The following is a 24599-nucleotide window of genomic DNA, read 5'->3' as shown; positions in this document are numbered from 1 at the left end:
AGCGGCACCGCCTCCCGAGCGGGGGAGGCCCGGCCCCGCTCGCCTCCCCCCGCGCCCCGGTGGCGCTGCCCGCGGCCGAGGTGCGCGCTGTGTGCCGGTGGGGCTGCGTTCCCGGCTGGGGTTGCGCCCGCTGCGGGGGTCCTGAGCGCCCCGCGGGTGGAGATCCCGCTCCCACGGCTTGGGCGCAAGTGCTGTGGGCTGCGGCTGAGGGAGATGGGGTGGTTCGGGGAGGTCAGGGGGAGAGTGCGTTGTTCTCTGCGCTCTCCGAAAGCAGTGGTGAAGTGAGGTTTGGGCCTTTTTTCTCAGGTAATGGTGAAAGAATGAGAGGGAACGGCCTCTAGTTGTGCCAGGGGAGGTTCAGGTTGGACGTTAGGAAAAATTCTTCTCCAAAAGTGGTGATGCATTACAGCAGGCTGTCCAGGGAGGTGATGGGGTCGTTGGCCCTGGAGGCGTTCAAGAACTGTATAGATGTGGCACTGAGGGATGTGGTCAGTGGGCAGCACTGGTGGCAGGTGGATGGTTGGACGAGAGGATCTTAGAGGTCTTTTCCAACCTTAGTGATGCAATGACTCATAAAGGCCTTTCTCTCTTACCAGTGGGAAGCAAGGAGGAAGGACGCTTAGAAGAAGGGCTGATGGCCTGTTCCCATCAGCAGTGGAGGAAAGGGAGAGGCAGGACTGGGAAGGATAAAGCTATCGCTGCCAGCTGGGAGCCAAGCAGACAGGCTGAGTTTGGTGAGCAGTGCTGCACCGACGGACAGATGTCATTCCCAGGCTGGCCTGCTTTATGTAAGTCAACCATTCCTGTGTTTAAAGGGTGCCAGAGGCACTTGCCAGCTGGTGAGGATCTATGCAGTTAAAGGGTGTGTTAGTCCATAGTGACTGCTTTATAAATGCAGACTTGGATCCTATTACTTGTCTGGTGAGCTCACGGTGCTCGTGTTTCCTTAGCAATTGCTGCTGTTGTTGGCTTAAGCAAACAGATACGGTATTAAATGTTCACCATCCCTTGGTGCCCACTGAGGTGTTTCAAGAGTCCATGCCTGGCTTCTCCCTGAGACTCAAACCTGTGATAATGACTCTGCACAATCCCCTTTCTGCATGGGACTGCTGTCTGGGAAGGGTGTGAGCAGGACTTGTCCCTGTGACTGATTTTACTCTTTCAAATGTGTAAAAATTCACAGCACTTCAGAAGCCTTCTCAAAAATGAGAGTAAAACCGAAAAACATTTTGCTTGAAAAGTTGCCTGCTTTCCATACATGCCACCGGACTCTTGGGGAAAGGGTTCAATTATCTTGTTTCACTCTCGTGTTTCTCTAGAGACATCTATCTAAGAAACAGATTGGACTAATTTTATTTTTGTATGCCTATTAAGTCAATGGGGTAACACTGGGGATGAATGTGGCCCAGTGGGTTCCTGAAGAACTCATCTGCTCCTTATTCCAATAACATTTCCTTGCCAATAACAACTGTTTTTAATTACAACATGCAACATCTGTCCAAATATAAAATGAAGTGATCACAGAGTTCAAGCTGCTATGCATTTGCATGGGCATTCTCATGGAATAAACCTCGTGTTGCTGATTCAGCATTTGGTGTCTGTTAAGCTGAAAGAATTACTAAAACTGCTTTACTTCTTTTGCCTTCAGCAACAAAATACACTGATGGCCTCGACTTTGGGTCTAGATTGACATCTGTCAAATGACGACAGTTCTTTTCTTAAGATTCATGGAAATCAGAGTGGTGGCTGTGAAATTAATCCAGGTGTGCTGAGTATTTGAGTAGTGTCATTAAGCCAGACAGTGAGAATAAATAGGGAAGCCAATGCTAGGGTACTGCTAGGAGATAACTTAGTTTTGCTTGCCGTGTGTTGTATCAGATCAGCACAAGTTTCACTGCTGCAAAATAATTGCTTGTGTCTGGGGAAAAGGGCACGTTGCCACTGAAATGAAGTGAGAGAAGGGAGGAGAGAAGGAGCTGATTTCCTTCCTATTAAACTCCGCCTATACTTCGAGCTTATCATGGCAGGGTACAATCTATGTGTGTGTGTCAATCAACTTTGAAAAAGATTACATTGCTGGCAGTGTGCGGTTGGAAAGACAGCAGTGAATAATGTATGGTTCATAGGCTTTCCTGGCCAATTGGGATACTGTATCAAACACCACCCACTCTATAATAAAGGCATCCTGTGCTTTTTGCAGGAAATTCTTTGGTATGAGGAAATTTTGACGTGTACAATGTGCAGAAGGGCATCTGAACTGTCTGAATTGGTCATTGTTCCAGCTTTATTTCATTGCTCGTTTTTGTGTAGTTTCCCAGTTTCTGACATGGGGCCCCAATTTATTTCTGTTCAGCAAAAGAAAAGAATCCAGCTGGGGAGGAGATCAGATGGGTGATGCAGACTCTTTCCCAAACATTGGTGTGAGCACTGTTCACTTGATTTATTAATTGTAAACACTGACCCTGATGTTGGCCCTGCCTGTTGTGAGATGTTTGCCAGCTGCTGCTTTGCCTCTGTCAGACTTCACTGTGTCGTGCACTGCCATTCCTCTTGAAGCTCAGTGCTTTGCCATCCAATGAAGTAAAAGGTGTAGGGGCTTCCAAAGTGAGAACTGATTCTGGCTTGTCATGAGGCTTCGGGTCTAAAAATGCATCTGTCATTTGCTGTTGCTTTTATAAGTGTTACTAGAGCTTTGCAGTGACATGTACTGGTCATGAATCTAGACAAAGGCACTCTTTACCCTCAAAAACTAATATCTGTAACTGCTGCCTTCAGTGCCCAATGGTTATGCAAAAATGAGGGGTAAAAAGCAGATGCTGTCCCGTGTGGACAGCATCTTTTGTTTTCCTTGTGCAAAGACAGATGACCCATAAAGATTCCTTCTATGCTTGCTCAGAACTGAGTGCTGCCATCTTTGCAGTGGGGCGATGCAGGATGGTGGGAAGCACAAAATCCTTTTTGAGTACAAAAAATCAGCATTTCTGGATCTGTGATTTTCCTATGATCATCCTTAATCTTCTCATGGCATTGCTGTTGTAGTGCAGGACTGCAAGCTTTGTAACCCATGTCAGTTTGTTTCACATCCATTTTTTAATAGAATCGGACTTATTCCCAAAACATTCTGCAAGTTTGGGACAGAATTTGCTGTATTGTATGAATGCATCAGTCTAATTTTCTCTAAAATGCTTAGCCTGAAACATCTGTTACTCGACTAGCATAAAGCAGGCAGTGGTGGATGCTAAATCTAGCACTTTTGTTGGACTTTTATTGCTACTTCTGCTTTTTTTTTTAGTGTTCCTGCAGCAGATATTTCAATCTACTAAGATTTATGCTGAAAGCCAGCACGGAGAATTAATATTTATTGACGCTACAGAGTTCCTCTATTTGACAAGGTACAATTGTACCAGTATGTGTGGTGTCAAAGATATTCCAAACAGTTTAGAAATGATAAAGCTCAGGATTTTTCTGGCTTGTTTTGATCCCCCTAAGAAGCAGACTTGTGCTGTTGGATTTTTTTTTGATGCTCAGATGAGAAGCAGCACAGCAGAAGTAAAAAAAGGCATTATCTACGTACAGAGTGCATTTGTACCTTTGCTCTGTCCCCTGCCTTCTAAGGTTCTTCTTTATGGCCATTTCTATCTTCAGTAATCTGGTTCTGAGCATAATTGGCTTTAACCAGCCACTCAGTGATGGTGATTAATGATTTGGGTGCTTTTTATTGCACTCCTTGCATCCAGGTAATTTCTGCTCAGCAATGTCTAGACATATGTGGGAATAGAGGCGTGACTGTGTTTAGAAATGGGACCTGCTGAGTGGAAGCCCCATGGTAAGTTACCTCTGTGTACCTCCTGCATGAATTTTGCCTGTTTTGCCTGTCTTTTTCACTGGAAGAGGTCAAGGAGTGTCAGAGAGATGCAGCTGTGACCAAAGGCAGAACATTTCATGAAGCTGGTTTGAGATTATACTTCAGCAGTGTTTGAGCCACGTCTGAAGTTCTCTGAATGAGATCTATTGGCTTAGATGAGCCCTGGATTTATTCCCTGGAATCTTCATTCTGCGAAGCAATAGAACATTATATTCCACCACGTTGTGTGTGATGCTGAGGTGCTGTTCAATTACGATTTAATTTCATTTTGTTCTTTAATTAGGACAGATTGGGATTTGTTCCCATCTGTTCGGTGGAAATCCCAAGTGGCTGATTCTTAGGAAAGTAATATCTCAGCTCTGATCCATTTTTTAATGAACTGCACAAGGCATTTAGTGTAGTCACTTCCTCTTCAGATGTTAAAAGGCTGAACCAATGGAAAATGGCTTGGCTTTCTTGAGAACAAAGCATGAAGCCCCAGGAAGAAGTATCTCTTCTGAGGGCTTCCCAGCATCTTGGCTAATTTTAGACAACATCAACTGATCCAGCTGTCATTGCTGTCGTAACTTCTCAGGTGATTTATTTCTCCCTGGAGCCAGGAGAGGGAAAGTTTACCCCAAAACTGAAAATAGTAAACCAGTGGCAAGAATCAGTGCTTTGGAAAGGGATCACAGAACTGTAATGCAGAGGGAAAAGAACCCTCGTCTTAGCAGAGGTAATGTAAAAGGACCTTTGAGTTTTTTAACTTTACAATAAATAGCAGCCAGAAAAAAGACTCAACTTTTATACAGTATACTTGTCCTTCAGATTATCCTTGGAACAAATAAGGTGTTGGAGCAGAGGGAGCTTGGAATCTTCTTTATAGTCCCATCCCTAAAGATGCCAGTAAAGTGGGGAGCAAGACGTCCAAATTCTCTTCCAAATGGCAATATCCAAAGGAAATATTTGCAGATTGTTACATGTAAAAATAATCTGTAAATGTTCCTCCTGAAGTTTAAATTAATTTCACAATCCTAGCTCCACATTCTGAGGACACAGAGGTCTTCTTCAGTAAATGTATTTGAAGTAAAGCGTCATTAGTATGTCAGCTTTGCAAAACATAATTTGTTTCACAAGGCTTCAGGGTTGTTTTTTTTTGTTTCAGCCTTTTTTTTTCCCCTCAAGGATGCTTTACTGATATTTTTTCATGTCATTTGCCTCCACTGGGAATCATTCCTGGTTCCTGGTCTGGAATGCGACATTTCGCAACTCTGTTCTTCAATGACATCATGAGGCTTGTTCTGAACAGAGCAGTAATAAATACAAGCAAGGGGAGTTTGCCAGCCCTTGTGCAATAAGCATTCTGCTGGAACAGCCATTTGTCTGAGATTTGAACTAATTCACAGCATTTAGATTTTGCACAGTACGTCACAATTTCCATGTGATTAGGACAGAGGGTCCCACCTGGATAACAAGGAACCTCTATCTTTCTTTCACCTCCCCCTTAGCAGTGTAATGCAAAGGCATGTGCTCCTATAAGCTTTGGTAGAAGAACAAGATTTTGAGGAGAAGAAATTCAGTCAGTGGAAAATGCAGGAAGTGTTTGGTTTCCTTTCTGGTGAGAGCTTGCTTTTCTGTCCTGTTAAAACATGAACCTGGAGGAGACTTTACAGCAGGGGTGGGAGTTGTTTCAGCTGTTCCCCTTACTGAGCTGTTGTTTCAGTTTACACCTGCTCGGTGTCATTATAGACTTGAGCTCTCCATAGCAGTAACACTTCTGGTAGAAGAGCCTGCTTCTGACTAGATAGAACTAGGAAGTGTTTCTCTCTGCTACTGCTTGTGGGAATGGCAGATTTCTGTACTTATGGATGCCTATTACAGGATCCCCATTTGTGGGGAACGCTCTTTATGCATTGCTTAAAAACGCAGGTGAAACTCAGGTTGCCCATTGCTTTGGGCTTTCTGACGACTTCCACACAGCACCCAGATGTATTATAAGGCACTCAGAATGAGGGAGAAATTGCAAGAAATGGTTCAGAAAATAGATAAGCAAAGGAGATGAATCTGGCTACATCATTGGATTTAGGCGAGTTGGGATTTGTGGGAATGAATACACCTTCTGGGTAAGAAATGAAATGTACACACTTTGAGGCAAACTGCCTTCCCAAGGAGCTTCTGCAGAAATAATGCATCTTCTGAACAAAGACCAGGTGGGAAATGAAGTGTGATGTGTAAAGGAGCGGTGCTATATGAGCACACTGCTTCCCATGCCTCCAAACTAAAAACTCAGGCCACTAGCTGAGATATAAATGCAAGGAGTGACCAGGTCAGGTATCATCAGAGGAGTCTTAGAGCTTGTATGTCAGAAAAGAGGGCACATGCCACCAGAGTTTATGTAACTTTAAAGGTTAAATCCTTTTTCTGCTCGACCAGCAGTGCAGTAAAACCCCAGTGCCTCATCTATCAAGAGTGATCTGAGGGCTGCTGCCAGGTCCTACTGCTAATTAAAGACCAGTGATCTAGAGCAAGCAGTATCTTTACATATGCTCAGACAAGTCTGACTCCTTTGGATCCTCCTACTTAGCACATTATATTAGACTGCTATTTCTATAACCTTGTAAAGCGTTTATGGCTTTTTACAGACACTTAAAAGCCAGTGTTACTGCTGTAAAAGGCTTGCAATTTAAGTCTAGGATAAGCAACGGATTTCTTTTAAATAAAGGCTGGCGCAATCATTAAACTGGTGCGCAGAGATTATCTCTTAAACAGGTTTCTACAATAACCATAATATACACAATGTCAGAGTGTAGCAGTTAATCTGGGGAAAGAAAAAAGAAAGAAAAAAAAAGGAAGAACATCAGCAAACTACAAATCTTTGTTTAGTTTGAATAACAGTAATCAAAGAACACAAAAGCCGATGATGACTTTGCCTCCCACTGGCTGGCTGGCTATTCATGCAGTGAATCCCGGATGGCTTGCTGAAGTGCAACCTGAAGGAAACCAACACGTAAATTAAGTCGGTTTTTTTAGATAATTTGCAGACTGCATTCTTAGAGTGTTCTGCTTTATCTCAGCTGCATTAAATAAACTCATCGGGGTGGTAGCTAATAATCTTGTAGCCTCAGATAACTTTGGAGGTTTATTGATGGTGTTACAGTGACTGCCAAGTAGCGGGACTCCATACAGAGCTACAAGTGACCAGGATGTGACACACACACGACAAAAAAAGCCCTACTTTTCCTGTCTCCTGGTCTGGCTGAATGACTGTCACCATCACACGTGGCACTTGTTTTGTCATTGCAGGAGGGAAGTCAGAGTGGTATTTCTATGAGGGGATATATGCATGCTGTAACAGAACTTCTCATGCTTCAGCACCTACTTACATGTGTCTTAGAAGTCCTGCACAGGTATAAGAAGCAGAGGATCCATCTAATCCCATGTATGGTTTTGCAATAATGCATCTCGATCAGTTATCACTGTGAAGGCAACCCAGGGACATCTGCACACCATTTCTCATGTAGACATCCTCTGGTGTGTGTGGCTGATCTTCAGCAAGGCTGGTGCTCATGGAGTTGCTGTGTGACTTGCCGATCCCACAGCACGCATCTCAGTGTGACTGATGTCTTTGGACATGTTATGAACTTTTCCTTTTCATCCTCCTACCCTGTTTGGGAAAAAGAATGACTCCACTGATCCTAGGTGCTCTTGTGTGTGTTTCCATGCTGTGTACAAGTGCTGTGGAAGAGCTAGTTACTGATCCAGAGAAACCTTGCCAAAACATCTACTCGTAGGAAAGGCAAGGAATCCTAACAGCTGATGAAGCATGTATAGGATGAGACAAACTGCAGGTAGCATCTGCTCTCTGGGGAAGGTAGGAAAACATCTGTTAACATCTGCAGCCAGAATGCAAAACCCCCAGTGTGAACCAGACCTAATGTTGCCTCATAGCAAGGTGCATACCTGGAGGGGGCATCCCAAAAAGTGCACGGACAGAGGGAAATGACAGCTCTTGCTTCTGCTCAAAAAGGACCTCAGTGCTGTGGCTTGTTGGTGCCGTTTTTGTTTGGTATTGCTATAGTTTACAGGAAGGGATCACTCTGTTTTTACTTTAGAAGTCCAAAGTCTTACCTTTGTTTGGCTGCAGGGTCTCTAAGGATGAGTGGAGGCAGTAGGATTATGACCTTGCTAGATCAAAAGATTAAAAAAAAAGCAATCAGGGAAGGAAAGATTATTTCATAAATTGCTAGAAACTCACTGTTGCTTCATCTGTTTAATTAAAATATTGGAAAAGTAAGTGGGGTGAGAATCTAAATGTTTGAAAGATTCACGTGTCTCTCCACTTTAAAAAAACAACCCTATACCTACTTTTTCCTCTGTTTAAAATGCGAAGAGCAAAGAAGAAAGGGAAGAGGCCTGGATAATCCTCAAATAACAAACACATTTTTTTTCAGCTAATTTTTAAGCCTTCTTTATACCTGAAGAGTAGGTGTAAAATTTTTCCTTTACAGAGCAGCTTTAAATCAACTAAATAAATGCAGCTTTTCACCACAGAAATTGTCACTTAAGCCTTGCTTTTGTGAGCAGTAATTTCTACCCATCTCTTGTTTTTGCTGTCTGAAACCCCATTTAAAATATTTTCCGCATCAACCCAAATACAGCTGACAGTTTTTGGGAGTAAGCACTTCAAATAAGGTTGTTTCTAAGGAATTTGCCCGGTGTCTCACATCTGCTGTCAGTGCCGTTATCAGCGCAGTGCCACAAACCCTTCCTCACCTGTGCGAGGCTAATAGGTTTATTGCGGTCGAGATGAAAGATGTCCGGTCCATAAGCCTTTCCTGTTTCTCTCCATTTTCTTTCACCAGTTCACATACCTGAAAAGGGATGTAGTGTTTATGAAGCAGGAGTCTGAGCACCGTTTGGAGCCAAGCGTAACCTACAGTCTTCCCTAGAGGGGCTAATTCACCATGGTCCTAGCTGCAAGGACTGGCTAATCTAGCCTATGCTCCACCTCCTGCCCCATGCTAAATCTGCTGTGCCTCTAAATGCTGAGCACCAAGACTCCTGCATGCACACATCCTGAGCCAGAAGTCGGATCTGCCTGTGAATGTTGGATCTCATCTCAGAATCAGCCTCTTGAAATTTCAGTCTTCAACTTTGCACGTTGCTCTTCCCTCTGGAGTGGTAGGGTGAATATTATTAGAGCATTAAGCCCTCACACAGCCCAGGGAGTGGTGTGCCCATTCTCTAGAAGATCTGATAAAAAAGCTGCTCATCTGAATTCAGCTTGGAAAGTTTTCCACTTTATGCGTCGTGCTTCCTGCCAGCAGAATGCAAAGCCTTTTATTGGAGTAAACCTTCTCCAAACCCCTGGGCAGTGGGTAATAATGTCTACTTCTATAGCATATTTGAAAGCGTTTCTTCAAAGCTTCCACTACCTGAATAACACCATGATGACCTTTATTTTACAGAGAGGTAAAGCCATGCTAGGGAGCAGCAGAGGCTGACGGAGTAAGGCACGGCAGCGCAGTGTGCTCTGCAGGCAGGTCCGTGTGCACTGCTTTGGTTGAGCGATGTGAGTGGTAAATTGGAAAGCACTGCTAGGTCACAGGGAAATGAAGTCATGCAGACAGTTGCTGCCTGCTTCTGGGACAAACAGGCTAGAGGGCATTAGAGAGCTAATGCCAGACAGGGTGAGGGCGGACCTACAGGAAAAGATCATTCCTCCCATGTATACAAGTTCTTTAGCTTTGGGTGTTCCCGGGCCACGAAGAGCAATCTGGCATTGTGTTGTGTTGTCTCAGCTCCACAGCTGCAATGCTATGTCCTACTGTTCCTGCAGAGTGCCCTTCCCTTGTTACTGACATAGATCCCCAAAGGAAGGGGTGCCACAGCCTGGCAGGGAAGCCAGAAGAGTTGCTCTAGACTAGCTAAATGTTCCCTGCATCCCTAAGTATAATGATACATGATCCATGTGCTTTGACAGTGTCCTTAGGAGCCTCCTGCTCTTAGTCCACTACTTTCCAGCCTGGAGGTGCTCGGTCTGGTGCGAACTGCCTGTAGGCCACAGCACATTCTGAGTCCTAAAGCCTGTCATGGTGAGAAGGTGATGTCTAGAATCCATCTTTCAGTAGAGGTTGTATGTTTAAATCCAGCCCCAAATACTTAAAGGGAAGGCAGCAGACATTTTCATTTGTGAATTTTCATCCGCCAGCAGAGGAGCAAGTGTAGATTTCAGAGAAATAAGAGAGATTTAGTTATGCTTCTGTGAATAATCTACTCATGTCAACAGAGGTTGCTAATAGAGGCTTTGCCTGGGCATTTGGATGGAAATTAATGCAGTGAGGAGACAAAGCCTTGTGCAGTTTGCAGACATGATACTCGCTCAGTGAACGGAAATGATGCATCGAGTTTGATTGTAGAAGATTCTTGGCAGACATGTTTGTTAAATGCCTCACCTGCCAAAGGCACTGAAGGACTTCTCTGTGATTTTCTTCCTGGCTTGCTGTAACACGTATCTGTAAGGCTTCAGCTGGAGCGTGTCCCCACACACTGCATCTTTTTATATCTTTTCATCATGGCACAGTCTTAATGAACATCACCTTTAAAGCCTTTAGGCATCAAGAGATAGAGACTTCCAACCTGTCTGGCGCTGAAATTCACTGAGATGTTTTCACTCTGTTTCCAGTCTATCCAGATTCCTTTGCATTCTCTTTCTGATTTCCCTAGCATTTGTGATCCCTTTCAACTTCATGTCACTTTTGTGAATGCCTGTCACCCTTTTGTTCAGTCCTTTTTTAGAGTCATCAATAACAATGTCAAAAAAGACCAAGGACCCGATCTCTCTGATGCCCTAATAAACATAATTCTGCAACACAATAACTCCCTGTTTAGCATTTTTCTTTGTCTGCAGCCATTCAGCTGTGATTCAATCCATGGACTGTTGCATTCAGATCATCCACAGAACTAGATTTTATGATGTGGTATCAGATGCTTTACTAAATCCAAACGTGCTCACAGATAAATTTTAGGATAGGGGGAAAAAAAACCACGAGAGCATCAAATCTGCTCTTTTCAGCCCTTGGTTGAGCATGCTAATGTGTATCACTAAAGCTTCTCTTCTTGAATGACTTGAGTCAAAGACCTCATGGGATAGAAAATCAAATACTTTGCTTCATTAATCACGCATATTGCTTTTTTGTTTTAAAAACTTAGTGTTAAATTTAATCAGGCTTTACCTCCCAGCCATTGTTTTGTGTCTTTTTTCTCTAGATTAAAGATTGTCTGGTGTCCAACCGTTCCAAGCTGCGTTTATCAACGTTTCATGCAGTGATCTTTTAGTTTTGTCTTTTCCTCACTAATGTTGCTCTTGATTCTGCAAACTCTTCTTTCCTTACGCACCTGGAGAAATCAATCAGTCTCTGCGAAGAGGAATATCTGCTTTCATAAGGCAATTTGCGGGCTTTGAACTAGAGTTCACAATTCTACCCATAAACAGATACATCAGCTCTGGCAATGCTCCTTTTCCTACAAATCTTACTACTGCTTGTAGGTTCCCTGTTGTGTTTTAATATTCTTCTCTACATACGTAACCCATTTTTGATCATTTAAAAGCTTAGGTAAGGTTCAGTACAATGATACATGTGAACAATGGTAATGGATTTTCTACACACTCAAATATGGACAAATGCAGAGTAATGACTTTGAAGTCAGTGATGGAAAACAGTTATAAATGTCAGGGGAAACAGACACAATCTCTTTCAGTATCTCTGGAGCAGGCCATGCAGAAATAGCATCCCAAACAACATCTATAATCAGCTGTTCATCCCGTGCCTCCAGTCATTCTCCACATACCTCAGATCCCATCTCCCAGCTGACAAGAAACCCAACTAATCCAAAAATGGAATTACCTAATTTTCTTCCCTATTATCTGAGGCATAATAGAAATATGGAATGACCTGGGGTGTTTCCACAGCGAAACCAAAGAAGCTAGCTGACTCTCTGGTCTCAGTTCTCACTACATCATATTTCCATTTGCTAAGGTCACGGTCAAACCTGGCGGGTTTTCTGCTCCCTAGGTATTAAATGAAATTCTTCTAGGGTTAAAGAGGGAGGGAGGAAAGAAGGGAAAGAAAGAGCTGGAAGATTTATTTAATGGAAAGGCCTGCTTTGCAGGCGGTATCGTTCAGCATTGTTCAGGGTAGCTGAGCTCCATGGAGGACAGACAGGCAGCTCTCTCCTCATTCTTGTGCCTGTGATGGATGGTAATCTCACAGGTAGGAACTGAGAGGAGGTGGAGATAGATACACACTTTCTTTACTCTCTCAACATACCTCTAAGCTGAAATGTATGGGTCTCCAGGCCTGGCCTTAAGTCTGAGAGCTATAAATAAGGATCTGTAAGCTGTCTTAAGCTTGCAAATCTCCTAATGTGGTAGCTCAGTCCTATGAGGACACGCTTCATTACACTGATTACTCAGGGTCAAAACTGAACTTCAGCACATCCCACAGAGCTGGACCCTCTGCAGGCAGACACAGAGCCCACAGCGGAGCTGAGATCGCTCCTCTCCTGAACTGTAGCAGCAACACGTGCCCAGCAGCTGCCTGCAATGCCATGTGTTTGGTTTCCCAGCATCCAGGTTGCTAAGGAAGCAAAGTCAGAGGCTCTCCTCCACCATCATCTCTGCTGTTTTGTAGTGCATGAAGTACACCAGGGAGGTTTTTCCCCTGGGCCTTGATCTAGACTCTCGATTGAGTGTTTGACTTGTGTGGTAGCGAGATGCCAGAAAGTTAAACAAATTATTCCAAAAGCAGAAAAGGTTAAAAGCTCTTTGCTGTGAGCTCAGTGCCATGAAATGATTTTGCACTCGGTTTTGCGCTTGACAGTGTCAGAAAGGCTCATGTTTTATTTCTGAGCACCAAAGCTAGGCACCGTGTCCTTGTCCATTTGCCTGAATGAGGGTCAGGCTATGAGTTCAGGCTGCGGTGTGTTTGCCACGGCTCACGTAGTTCTGCAATAGCTTTTAATAAAACTTCCCTGATTGCGTGACTTCCCATGCATGATGCTGATTTATTGGCTTTTGGGTGCTGGAGGGCATCAGGCCTGCCTAAAGGGTAGCGAGGAGAGCATTAAAGATGTCCTGTCTTCCCCACACACACCCTTTCCTTCTGGAGGCTGCAGTGGGACCATGGAAGTACAAGTTTCACCAGGGAAAACGAAGCCAGACAGATGAAAGGAAGCAGCTTCTGTGAAGTGAAGAAGGTCAGTGAATCAGGCAGGAGCACTGATCCATGTGGCACATCGTGAAGATGCTATATAGCACATTGAGGGTATTTTGGAAAGAGAGGCCGAGCCCTGGCTGGCAAAGTTACATTCCTGTAGCTGCAGTGATGAATGGGAAATGATTCCTCCAGCAGATGTGCTACTGTGAGTGGAAATCACTTTGCCAGAGAGTAGATGATACTTGGCATGGCTCAGTTCATTTCTTTTGCCTCCTTGCATCTCATCCCCAGGTCCTGCAGGGCACAGGTGTCACAGCTCAGCTTCCACCTGCCCCTGGCATAGCCCAGGCTGTGGCAGTGATTGCAGGGTGTGGCTGTGCTGGAAGGACAAGCAGTGGTGCAGATCCCTTTGCAGACAGCTGGGAGTTGTCACAGCCTGGCTAAATATGTGGTTGGAGCCCTACTGAAAAGCTGCTCTGGCTGGAGGGAGATCATAGTGACTTCATGCAAAGTCCTAGGGAGCAGAAGGTTGTATAGATAAGGGTGTTTCCTGGTTCAAGCTGTAAATAATAACTCAAGTTGCAAAAGGACGAGTCCTTGGTAGGTAAGAGTGGGAAGAATTAAAGCTGGGAGGATTTTCAGTGCTATCATTAAAAGATGTTTGAGATTCCAGGGGCAAGGTACTCCTTTTACACTCCTTTCTTCCTCTTCACCGCTGCTGGGTAAAAAATACAGGAACAGTAATGTGGCCTGGGGACAGGACTCCAGTTCTCAGGAAAGAAGTTAAATCCTGATGATTTGGTACTTTTCTTTTCCTGTATATAAAAAGAGGGACTCCAAGTTCAGGAATATTTTGCAGAACCTTTAGGGGTAACAAAATGAAGTTTTCTCCCCTGTTGCAGTGCAGTGCAGGTGGGCTGAAAAGAACTGTATTAAAGCTGCAGGAACAATGCCAGTCTTGCTCGGGGATCGGTGTTGCTGCAGCTTTCTTTCCTGCTATATTTCAAGAGGTTTTTACTAACTCTTGGGTCCTCTTAAAACAGATTGTCTGATTCCTGGCAGTATATTTTGAGCGCCCAATTTGTTTCATGGCACAGAATCATTTGTGGACCATGATGTTTCTATGTCAACACGTGCTTGAGGAGGCAGTCTATTCAGCTGAAGTGGCAGGTGTTAGAATCCAGATCAGAGCTCTCTCCACATCATTATTTTTAGTAAAGAACTTCTTTTTTAATAAGACATGTTGATATGTTTTTCTCTGTGTGGGATTAAAAGTACTTTAGGCTCATGCATGGAATTTCACTTTATAAATCTCTGTGAGCACAGATTTTCTCCACTCTTGTCCACTCTGGTTATATTGCCTTTGTGAAATGGGAATAATAAACCTTGTCTGCTTCCTGAAGGGGCAGGGAATTAACTCTCTGAAGTTTGTAAGACCATATAAATGCCTTGCTATTATTAAAGTTACTGCTATTCAGGGCTATTACACAGCTGCCACATTTCACTTGAGGGGAGGTTGCCTTGAACTGGTAGGTGAAGTGAGCACAGTATATCAGGGTGTTATGTTGGAAAAAAGCTTTGGGATCTGTAGACTGAAAGGTGCTATATAAATATGAGTTATTTGCAAAAATGGATTTTATAACCCCATCACTCTCCTCCGGTGTACCTCTTAATCTAAAGGCTCCAGTATTCTTTATGATCATTTAACAAGATCTATATTAAGCTTCAAACCTCTTCAGTGCACATATTTTATATTTGCATCACTTTACAGCCTGAGTCAATGCAGTGGGAACAGATTTGGTTTTCTGCCCAGCTCACACAGTAGGCCAGCAATGGACATGACTTGCCTGCTTTGATAATTAGTAATTCATAGTGACCTGCTGTCTGAAAATGGTGAGAGACCTGCCGTAGCTTTAGGAACAGGGGCCTTTCAAGCTGTAATGGTCTTGGAATATGCATGCTTCTTCCTGTCCTTGCAGCTTTTCTAGGAATAACTGATGGTTTCATTTAGGCTCTGGGTAAGTGGGTTTGGATTACAGGCACAAGGCTCTGCCTCTCAGGCCGGTTTATCTGTGTTTGATCCATAGTCACTGTTCCCATTCCTTTCATAAATACTGGGACAAGAATAAACGATGAAAGCCTGTGAGTATCTCCATTAATGCAGTAATGGTGATGTGATGAGCAAACTATAGAGACTGAGCAATGGAGGCAATGAGCTGGCATTTCTCACAGTTCTGTATTCAGGCTGCCAGACTCTTCATTGCTAGAAGATGAAGGATTTAAGCCCAGATAAGCATTTCTTGAAGGAAGATGATGAGAACTTCATTACTTCCGGTCCTTACACTTCTAACCTAGTGAGCTTTTGAATCTGCTTTGAGTCTTTATTAGTGGAGCAAAAACATTGTTCCTAACCTTTGCTTTATTATTTCTGCTTGGAAAGATGTGAGACAGGAACCAAATTTTGATCTGTGATACTTCACCAATGTGGAATGACATTCCTGAAAAGCAGCTGTTTCGGACTGAGTCTGGTGACTTGTTTTGAGCTTCCAAAGCTGCAGGGCACAGCTGCTCTCTTGCTTCTGCTCAGGGAAAGGCTCTCCCCACACAGTGTCTGTGGGAAGTCAGCAGTATGTTAATGTCTTACCAACAGACCTTAGGGAAGGCACGAACAGCCTGATGAGTCTCTTTCCTCCTCAGCAAGAAACACTGTTGTTTTTGAATTCATCATTTGTGTTGCTGGAGAGTATAGGAGCACAGCCTTTCACCTTGCCATGGGAAGCAGCGGGCACGTTTGCACAGGATGTGTGTGGACACGTGCTATGCCCCGTGGGTTGGGACTGGGATAGATAGTGTGAGTATCCAGGTTTCTCTTTGCTCCCACGTGCTATGGGTCCCTTCATTAGTATCTTTGCCAAGTATCTATTGATTTCAGGCACACTAAACACGGTCCCTAAAATGTATTTGTTGCTTTATGTCTTCGGAGTACTCAACAAGCATTAGCAAATTAATCTTTCTAATGTGGCCTGTAAAATAGATAAATATTATTCTTGCCCTGTAGCCAGAGAAATGAAAACAAGGAGATACAGCAGCTCCATCAAGCTAACCTGGAAAGTTTTGTTAAGGCCAGAAATAGTGAAGAGTTCTGACTTTTGATGGCAGTCGCTGTCTGTGCTGCCACAGGCAGATGTACGTGTGGCATCCTTTTCTAGAGGAATTAACAGCAGAGAACTCATTTGTCATTGTGCTGATAAGCGAGATGTAGCATGAATTCTAATTTTTAGCTCTGCAATCCACATGGACTTCACCAAGTCTGGAGCTGCCAGAAGGGACTGAGCAGAGCGCCATCCCTGTTCGCAGCATCACTCTATTTTAGATGCTCAGCTATCTATGCTCAGCTGCATTTACAGGTGCCACAAGATTTAGAAAATGAAATACTGTGAGACAGCCTCTTCTTTTACAGCCACTTCATTTACAGCTGCCACGTAAATTGGATTTTGAAGAGGCATCTGAATTTAGGATGTTTCTTTCCATCAAACCATCAAACCTCCCAGAACTGGTGAGTCTACTAAGCAGCCTTTCTAATGATAGTCAGTAGTTTTGCTTGTTCTCACCTGAAATGTGGTAGGAGGGAAGGTGAACTATGGAGGCAGGAGAGTACCCTGGATTTGAAAACCAAAGAAGCTTCCTTTACTGCTCTCAGTTTGAGCTAAAATTTCTCTATCAAGTTTGTAGCTGCCAGCATGCGGGTGGAAATTATTTGCCTTACTTTGGCATGGCTGTGTTTTGAATAACATAAGTCTTAATAAGAAAAAAAATACAGCCCAAAAGCTTGACATCGTTTTGCCCCTTTTGATGATCAAAAGTTCTTTTGTCTTTTTGCTGCCCCTGTTGTTTTACATAGAGAAGTGGGGCTGCACAGGCAGCTGCAGAGAAGAGGATTAAACTGCAGGAGTGAGCGCCTGGTGATACCTGGAGGTGTTGTGTTTTGTACAGAACATTTCATTAGCTCCCACAACGCTAACGGATGCCTGTTCATTAGCCATATACATCCCAAACCAATTGCCACGTAGCTTTATCCCAGCAGTGCCGTATACGGAGCAGGAGCATTCTGGAATTCAAGCTAGCCCCTCAGTAGGAGATGAGGGAGGTTGGTCCATCAATATTTCACTGCATTTCTGCCCTGCGACAGAAGTGGCTGTGGGATGTTTCTCTCTAGCTCTTGTGCTTCTCAAACTTATCTCCTTGACAACTTTAAACAAGGTTTTTTTGGAACAGGAGCTGTCAAGGAATGACTCCAAGGAAGTTTTCTTGTTAAAACATGTTGGCTCGGCAGCACCATCTTCTGTTCTGCCCTTTGAACAGCCTTGGACATCACACAAAGTGAGAGCGTTGTCTTGGCTAGCTCAGGGCAAAAGGAGAGTTTGAAAAAGATGGAGCTAATGTTTTCCACGCTGGGAGCCTGAACCATAGAGCTGACACGGGAGGTGTGGGTGCAGGTCTGCAGAGCAGGAGGACAGCAGGGCTGTGGCACACAGCGGGAGCTCCTTTGAGCAGCTGTGGGCACAGTGCTGGCAGCACAGTGGAGAAGGAGAAAGTGGAAGAGGCCGTGTGCAGACCCAGACTCGGAGTCTGAGGACTCCAGGGAAGTCGGTAGGTCCCATCAGTGTGTTCTCAATGCTTACAAGCTCTGATGCCTCTATCTTTGCAGTATCAAGCTTGATACCTCATTGTATTAATATATGTACACAACTGCCTACGTGTGTTACTATAGCATATATATATATATTTATATGAGAGAGAATATCTATGTTTTACTTCTGATTTAGAGTGTTTTTGTTAGGCCATAAGTAATTAATACATGAGCGGCTCAGATCCTTGCATGGTAATCCCCACACAAGAGAAAAGTGCTCCTATAAAAAATACAACAAAGGCCTTAAATCTAAACCACAACAGCTTTCTTGTCAGAGACACTCGGTGGCAGGAGCCTGCAACACAGCCATCAGCCCCTTTTCAATATCCACAACAGAACAATGTGGGAAATACTTGGACAGCAGCCACAGCTCTCATAGCAGCTGCTGCTACATTTTTGTCAGGATTAAGTTCATTTCAATTATAGAAAGGCTTGTGATCACCTGCTAGGAGGTTTTCAGCAGCTCGGGTGGCTGAGGGCATGTATACAGCTATATTTAGCACTGACCCCCTTACGTTTCCTGCACTGTCCCATTTGCAGAGAGATCTGCGGACATTCCCTACGAAAGTGCTTAAATATAGATTCCTTCTTCCTTCACGGCTTGATACGAGTGGAATTTTTTAAGATCCCTGTAAATCCTCATTTACTTTGAGGAGAATTTAAAGGAACTGAGGAGACGGACATCGGGTCGCGGATCCCTTTGTTACTGCTGCATTGCTCAGGCTGTGCCAGTAGGGGGCTGAGCACTGCAGCTTTTGGTGCTGTCCCACCCCTTCGCTTTCTACAGCCAAGTGTAAATAGTGCCAAGGACAGGAGTGCTAGCCATCGCCTCAAAAGGGAGCATTTCACTGGCACAGGGGCTGGCGATGATGCAGGCATCAAAAAGCCAGGGCTGAGAAGGCAGCATGGAGACCCGGAGCCCTCTGTGCAACTAGTGTGGAAAGGGAGAAAAAGAGGAAAAAGAAGATGCCCCATCCCTGGAGGTGCTCAAGGCCAGGTTGGTTGGGGCTCTGCGCAGTCTGAGCTGGCAGGTGGCACCCAGCCCATGGCAGTGGGTTGGAGCACAGTGGTCCCTAAGGTCTCTTCCAACACAAGCCCTGATTCTGATACGACTAGATCCTGCTTTGACTAATGGTTACAGCCAGAGGATGCACAATTTCACATGGCCCCCCTTGATCTTATCCCAGGTGTAAATGAACCCAAACAGCCTGAGTATATAAGTGGTCATTAATGCTGATCACCATGCCATTCCTTGCTGGTTGTCACCAGAGTCCTCCATCACTAGGAAGGTGACAAGTTGGCAGTGAGACGTGGCCTCCAGAGTGTCTGCACTCACAATTTCCTGTGCCTGTCTGCTTTCACTCATGTGTATCCTTCCTTTTCGTCCATGTTTGAATGAGACAGAGAGGGATTTCTGACATTTGAATGCCACAGACAAACTGATGCTGTTCTGCACGTTTGCTTGTCATGTCCCATCAGCGCCACAGCACCATCACACAGGATGTGCTGCAGCAAAAAGGGACAGAGAGCGAAGCGGCCAGAGGACAACGTCAGCAAAAGGGAAGCCTTTGGTGACAGCAGCAAGTGGGGTGCTTGGCAGCTATGGGAAGTGGCTTCTAAGGAGGACGTCTGGCACCTCACCTTCTGGTAATGTATCTGGCAGGCGAGCCACAGCTATTGTTTGGCTTGGGGGGTGCTGTGATTTGGTTTTCTTTTTACAAATAAATTGGAAAGTGGCTGACGCCAATTTTTAAGCATCTGAATAACTGAAGCTTCGTAGCACTTTCCAAAGTGCTGCCAGAAGGTTGTTCTCAAAGGAATTCATTTTGTCTAATTAAATATCTCTGTAGAGCTCTCCAAGTATCAAACCAAAACATGCAGCACTTTGCACGCTGGAGCCTGGCATTGTGAGCTGACGGGCGGGCAGATGGAGCTGATGGTGGCGGTGGAAAAGTGAGAGGATAAGCCTCCCTTCCTACCCCCGCCCCAAATAACCGGTTTTGTCCCCCGTCTCAGTTCACCCATCTGTAAAATGTCTAGAAAATACTTGCTATGGCAGGATTTACCCAGAGGGAAGCTGGTCCTGGTCACGGAGCGTGAGGCAAAGGCTTTGTGTGAGCTGAGAGCTTTGTGCTTTTTGGATGGTGTTCTGATGAGCAGGGGCAGCAGCCCTGGTGGGAACTGGAGGATTGCATCTCACTCTGCACTGCAGCGAGGCAACACTCAGTGCTTGCAAACCCCAAGCATCCAGGCCTGCCACTGTGTGCCCAAAGCTGGCTCACAATCTCTGGGCGTTGTTGCATGTTGCACACCAGAGCACTGAGCTCCAGTCTGGAGCCAGAGGGCATCCACCACAGAGTCCTGCCCTGGCGCATCCTCTTGGGTTTCTACCTCACACAAAACACCAGGAATTTCTGCTTTCAGCCTTCTGCAGCTGCCAGCTCCTTTTGAAGTCCCTATGGAGTGCCTACCTTGCAATACAGCTCCCCAGTTGCTGCTGTCAGCTCCTCTCTATTGAAGCATAGTGTTTACATACATTGCTGTGTTTTTGCAAGCCAGAGAGATTTTTCATGCTTGGAAAGCAGAGGTTTTAAAAATATTTCTTACCATAACACCTTCGATTTTATAAAACCCCTAACAGTCCTTACAAATGAGGTTAAACAAAAAGAAGTGGAAAATGGCAAAAGTCCTCAGAAGGTATAAATAGCAGTTGAAATGTCAGGTGCAGCCAATTGCTGCTTGGTGTGTGTTATAATATGTATGTTAAGTACCATCTCAATTACTTCTCAGACCATTCTGAGTTTGCTGCCTTTACCTATAATGAGACTTTTCTCTATTTATAGGAGATTTTTCTATACTGCTCAAATGCTGGTGAAAGCTGTCAGATGCTGATTACCTTGCAGCAGACAATAAGGTAATCCTGGGGCTTTTGGGGGGCTCCTTTAGCGAAGCTGCAGACACTGAGATGAACGTTTGCATGCTGGATGGTTTCCATTGATAGGAATAAGTTCTTTGTTTGGCTAAGCAACTGAAAGTAATAAGGGATATGTAAAAAACGCTCAGTGTTCTGTTTCTGTATCCACTGATAATTCAGCACATCTGGTAACTGACGTTTCCAATGGCCCCATTCCTGTCAGTGCTGGAAGGCTCCCAGGGGTGGATAGGGGCTCAAGGTGAGTTTTGACAGGAGGGGGAGCTCTCTCTGCACCAACTGCTGTGGAAACACTGCTTGCTTCAGGCGGAAGGGCAGGGAAAAAGCCACGCTCACCATTTTGTTCCTTTGTGTGTTTTCTCATCTGTTTGCAGGAATTTTGCTGTTCTAACCTCAGTGATTCAGGTTTATACATTTATAGCAAAGCTATATAAACGTAGCAGTAATACAAGCTTCTGTGCAAGGTGTGGTTCAAGAAGCAACATGCCTGCTTAAATCCAACAGCTTGGTTGTTTTGGCACAGGAAGGGGATGGATGGTGCACTGCTCACATCCCTCACGTCCATAGGGGAGAACACCTCCCTTGTAATGTCAGGAGTTGCTAAAAGTATGCAAGGCAGTAACACACGGTATCCAAATTTCTTATTAGCAGCAGCAGATTTCGTATCAGATAAAAGTATTGCTGCCCTTCAAACTCAAATAAATAAGAAAAAACCAAGGACTTAAATGGGAAGGGAAGGGAAGGGAAGGGAAGGGAAGGGAAGGGAAGGGAAGGGAAGGGAAGGGAAGGGAAGGGAAGGGAAGGGAAGGGAAGGGAAGGGAAGGGAAGGGAAGGGAAGGGAAGGGAAGGAAGCTGCAGCAGGATTCATTTCCTTGACTGAGATTTGCATGTTTACAAATAAACATAATCCCAGTTTTCTGATCACGAGGACTCCGCTGGGGCAGTTCCCTTGTTCAGCTGTTCAGCACTGTGCACCATAACTTGTTTGGGCTGTTCTGGAACACCTTTGTTTCTCACTTGCAGCAGTACTGCTGCTTACTTTTCAGTTTATATCACACCCTTTTGTCCAACGACAAAACACCATACATCCAAACACACACACTCATCCAAAAGCCCCAAGCGATGCGAACCAATCCAGAAGCTAAAGGCATCATTTATTTCTCGGCGGGTTTTTACTGCATTCCTAGTTTCAGTTTGTTAATCTAATTATTTTTTTCCCCCAGCTATTCCAGGTTTTGCAGCAGGGCAGAGGCCCGGGGCTGTGCAGCCGGCAGGTGGCAGCAGCTCGTTTCCAGCGGGGCCGGAGCGGCTCCCGGTGCGGGATCACAGGCACCGAGATCGGTGAGCGGAGCTGGAGGAGCCGAGTTGTATTTGCTCGCCAATTCTGTGCTTCATTTCACTCTGTCCGTTTGAATATCAGATGTAGTTTAATTCTCCTGGCTGTTAACGCGCTGAGCGAGTAGGGCAGATTAGCAGCCCTTGCACTTGAATTCCCAATTCCTTTTTTGTCTTAGCTCATAAGGCGGAATTACTTTCCAGTTTACTGCAGTGGACAAAGTGTGTGGCAAAGATGTGATTCCTTTTTACACACTGTGCTGGTTTTGGTTGGATTACAGCTGTGACCTCAATCTCTGTATACAAAGGTATGTAACAGAGGATTTGCACAAGTTGTGATAGGTGTTAGGCAAAAAACACAGCCAGACAAGCAGAACTTCCTTTTTGCAATTCTGATCTTTGTCTCAGAACAGGAGGAATTTAAAGTCTGCTGGTATCCATCTGGTGAAGCATCCAGAACATTTTTCATTTTCATTATTTGTTTCTTCTCTGAGATATTTGCAGACATTAACAAATTGTGTGATCCAATGACTGTTGTAACGCATCGCCGAAACAATTCATACTTGCAACAGCCTTCAGATTCATAGTATGACTGCCTGCTGAAATAGTTTTGCTCACTGATGATAGAACGTTTCTGTGTTTAAACAAGACATTCTGTCATAAAAAAAAGCCAAGATGGAGTTTTAACTACAAAATTCCTAGCAGATGAATGGCATTTCAGGGCCAATTTTATCTCTGTGTATTTCACAGTTACTTTCAGGAAGATTCAGAGGACTTCAGCATTTCATGCTGACAACAGGATGGAGATGTGGACCCACCTGCGTGCACCTCCCTGGGCTGGAGTGGAACAGAGCAGCCCCACACTCACTGTGGAGAAGGAAATGGGACCAGTTGCATATTTTCCAGTTTCTGGCAGCCCCATCTCAGGAGAGATCAGTACAAACCCTTCAGTCCCAGTTTGCAGATGTGGGTGTGAAAAATCAGTCTTCACATACAGTGTGGGATGGCAAAGAGACATGGTTAAAGTCAAGGTCCCCAGAAACCCTTTCCTCATAGCACTGCTTTAGTCTCTAGCCTACCCTTGGCATTCACATTCATTTCTCCCTTAAAGGTTTTGCATTTATTCAGTGTAATGTGTCAGTGTGGTAGGGCTGTGCCAAGCAGAGGGGTAGCCCTGACACCACCACCGCAGGCATTTACAGCACAGCTGTGCCAACAGGACATGGGGCTAAGGCTGGGGTGCTGATGTGGGATCTCCCAAGCGCTCTCAGGGCTGCTAGGTGGGCATTATGTGTGTTTTGGAGAGCAACGTGCATATTTTAGCATATTTTCCCAGAACAGACAACTGGAACCTGTTTCTCCATGAGCAGAAAATAAATCCCAGTTTCCTGCAAATCTGCGTCCTTTATAACTGGATTCCACCACAAGCATCCCAGCTGCCTGCCCACCCACACTAGGCGGGCAGGACGTGTTGTGATTAACTGTGCAGTAATTGTCAGCTAAAGCACACGTGTGGGCTGGGGGGGGCAGCGGGATGACAGATGGGTGCATTTACAGCCTCCTTACCCCCGGCTCAAGAGCATGGGATTTGGGAGAGAAAGGCGGAGACTTCTGGTGGGTTCATGCACCTTTCAGACGGGGCTGAGGTCGGGGCTCAAAGTGTTGCAGGGAGGCAGTGGCAGATGGTGCAGCACAGCGTTTCCATGGGGAAGTAAGACAGCAGGACTGAGCCAGGCTGAGCCGGTTACTGTCTCATGTGATTTCACAAAATGTCCACTTTCTGTATCTCCCAAACACCCTTCCCAGGTCTGCAGCTGCAGCTACCAGCACATCAAACGGGCTCCTGTTGGCTGCAGGCTGTAGCCGTTTCTGCAGTTGGTCTTTTCTGGGCTAACACAGAAATACAGAAAATGTATAAATACAGAAATCAGAAATGCAGTTGGGTGAGTGAAAGAGCTGGTAGTGTCTCTCCTGAAGTTCCTCTTCCTATGTCTCCTCTACTTCTTCCTGCCCCCCTACGTGGTCAAACCTTATCCCAGCATGAAGGAAACGCAGAGCACGCTGTGGTGGCCATGCTCTTTCTCCCCCACTGCTGTTTTTGCAAGCTCAGCTGAGAGGTACAAAGCTGCAGCAGGAGCAGAGGCACCAAGGGAAGGTTCAGCAGTTTGTTATGAAGGGCCTGAAGCTGCAGCTTGACAAACATCTCCTGACATACTGGGGGCTGGCACCTGGCCTGGCCAAAAACCCTCTGTTTCACTGTCACCCAGAGCTGCTCCTCAGCCCAGCAGCCTGCAAGGCCACACAAGCACTGCTGCCAGCTCTCTCTCATGGGTCTGTACCCAATTAAAATGACTATTAACTATGGCTCTCATTAGTAAGATTGACAACGACAACTTTTAATCATGCGCTTGGCTTGTGGAAGAGGTGGAGGAGGGAACGGCTCACTTTTCCATTTACCACGGATACGCTCTTAAAAAAGCAACTACAAAAATTCCCTGCAAGTAATTTGAGTGCAGTGCAGCTGGATTTTAAAATTCAAGATTTAGGCCTGAGAAGGGCAAAACATGTTTTAAATCCCCA

The 24599-nt window shown here is 45.0% G+C and overlaps 1 long non-coding RNA gene across 2 annotated transcripts; it reads left to right on the top strand.

The window, feature by feature from the left end:
• The first annotated feature begins 28 nt into the window (after window positions 1–28).
• LOC125698192 (uncharacterized) lies at window positions 29–23363 on the top strand. 2 transcript variants are annotated; one of them, XR_007379103.1, is made up of 5 exons: window positions 29–80; window positions 597–788; window positions 19232–19399; window positions 20596–20666; window positions 21908–23363. It is a non-coding gene; the product is annotated as an uncharacterized LOC125698192 (long non-coding RNA). The 2 variants fall into 2 exon arrangements; XR_007379104.1 differs by lacking the exons at window positions 29–80; window positions 597–788 and adding an exon at window positions 13437–13662.
• The last annotated feature ends 1236 nt before the right edge of the window (window positions 23364–24599 follow it).

Source organism: Lagopus muta, chromosome 10, assembly GCF_023343835.1.
Source record: "Lagopus muta isolate bLagMut1 chromosome 10, bLagMut1 primary, whole genome shotgun sequence".
Classification (NCBI taxonomy): Eukaryota; Metazoa; Chordata; class Aves; order Galliformes; family Phasianidae; genus Lagopus; species Lagopus muta.
This window is presented reverse-complemented; position numbering and strand designations above follow the sequence as displayed.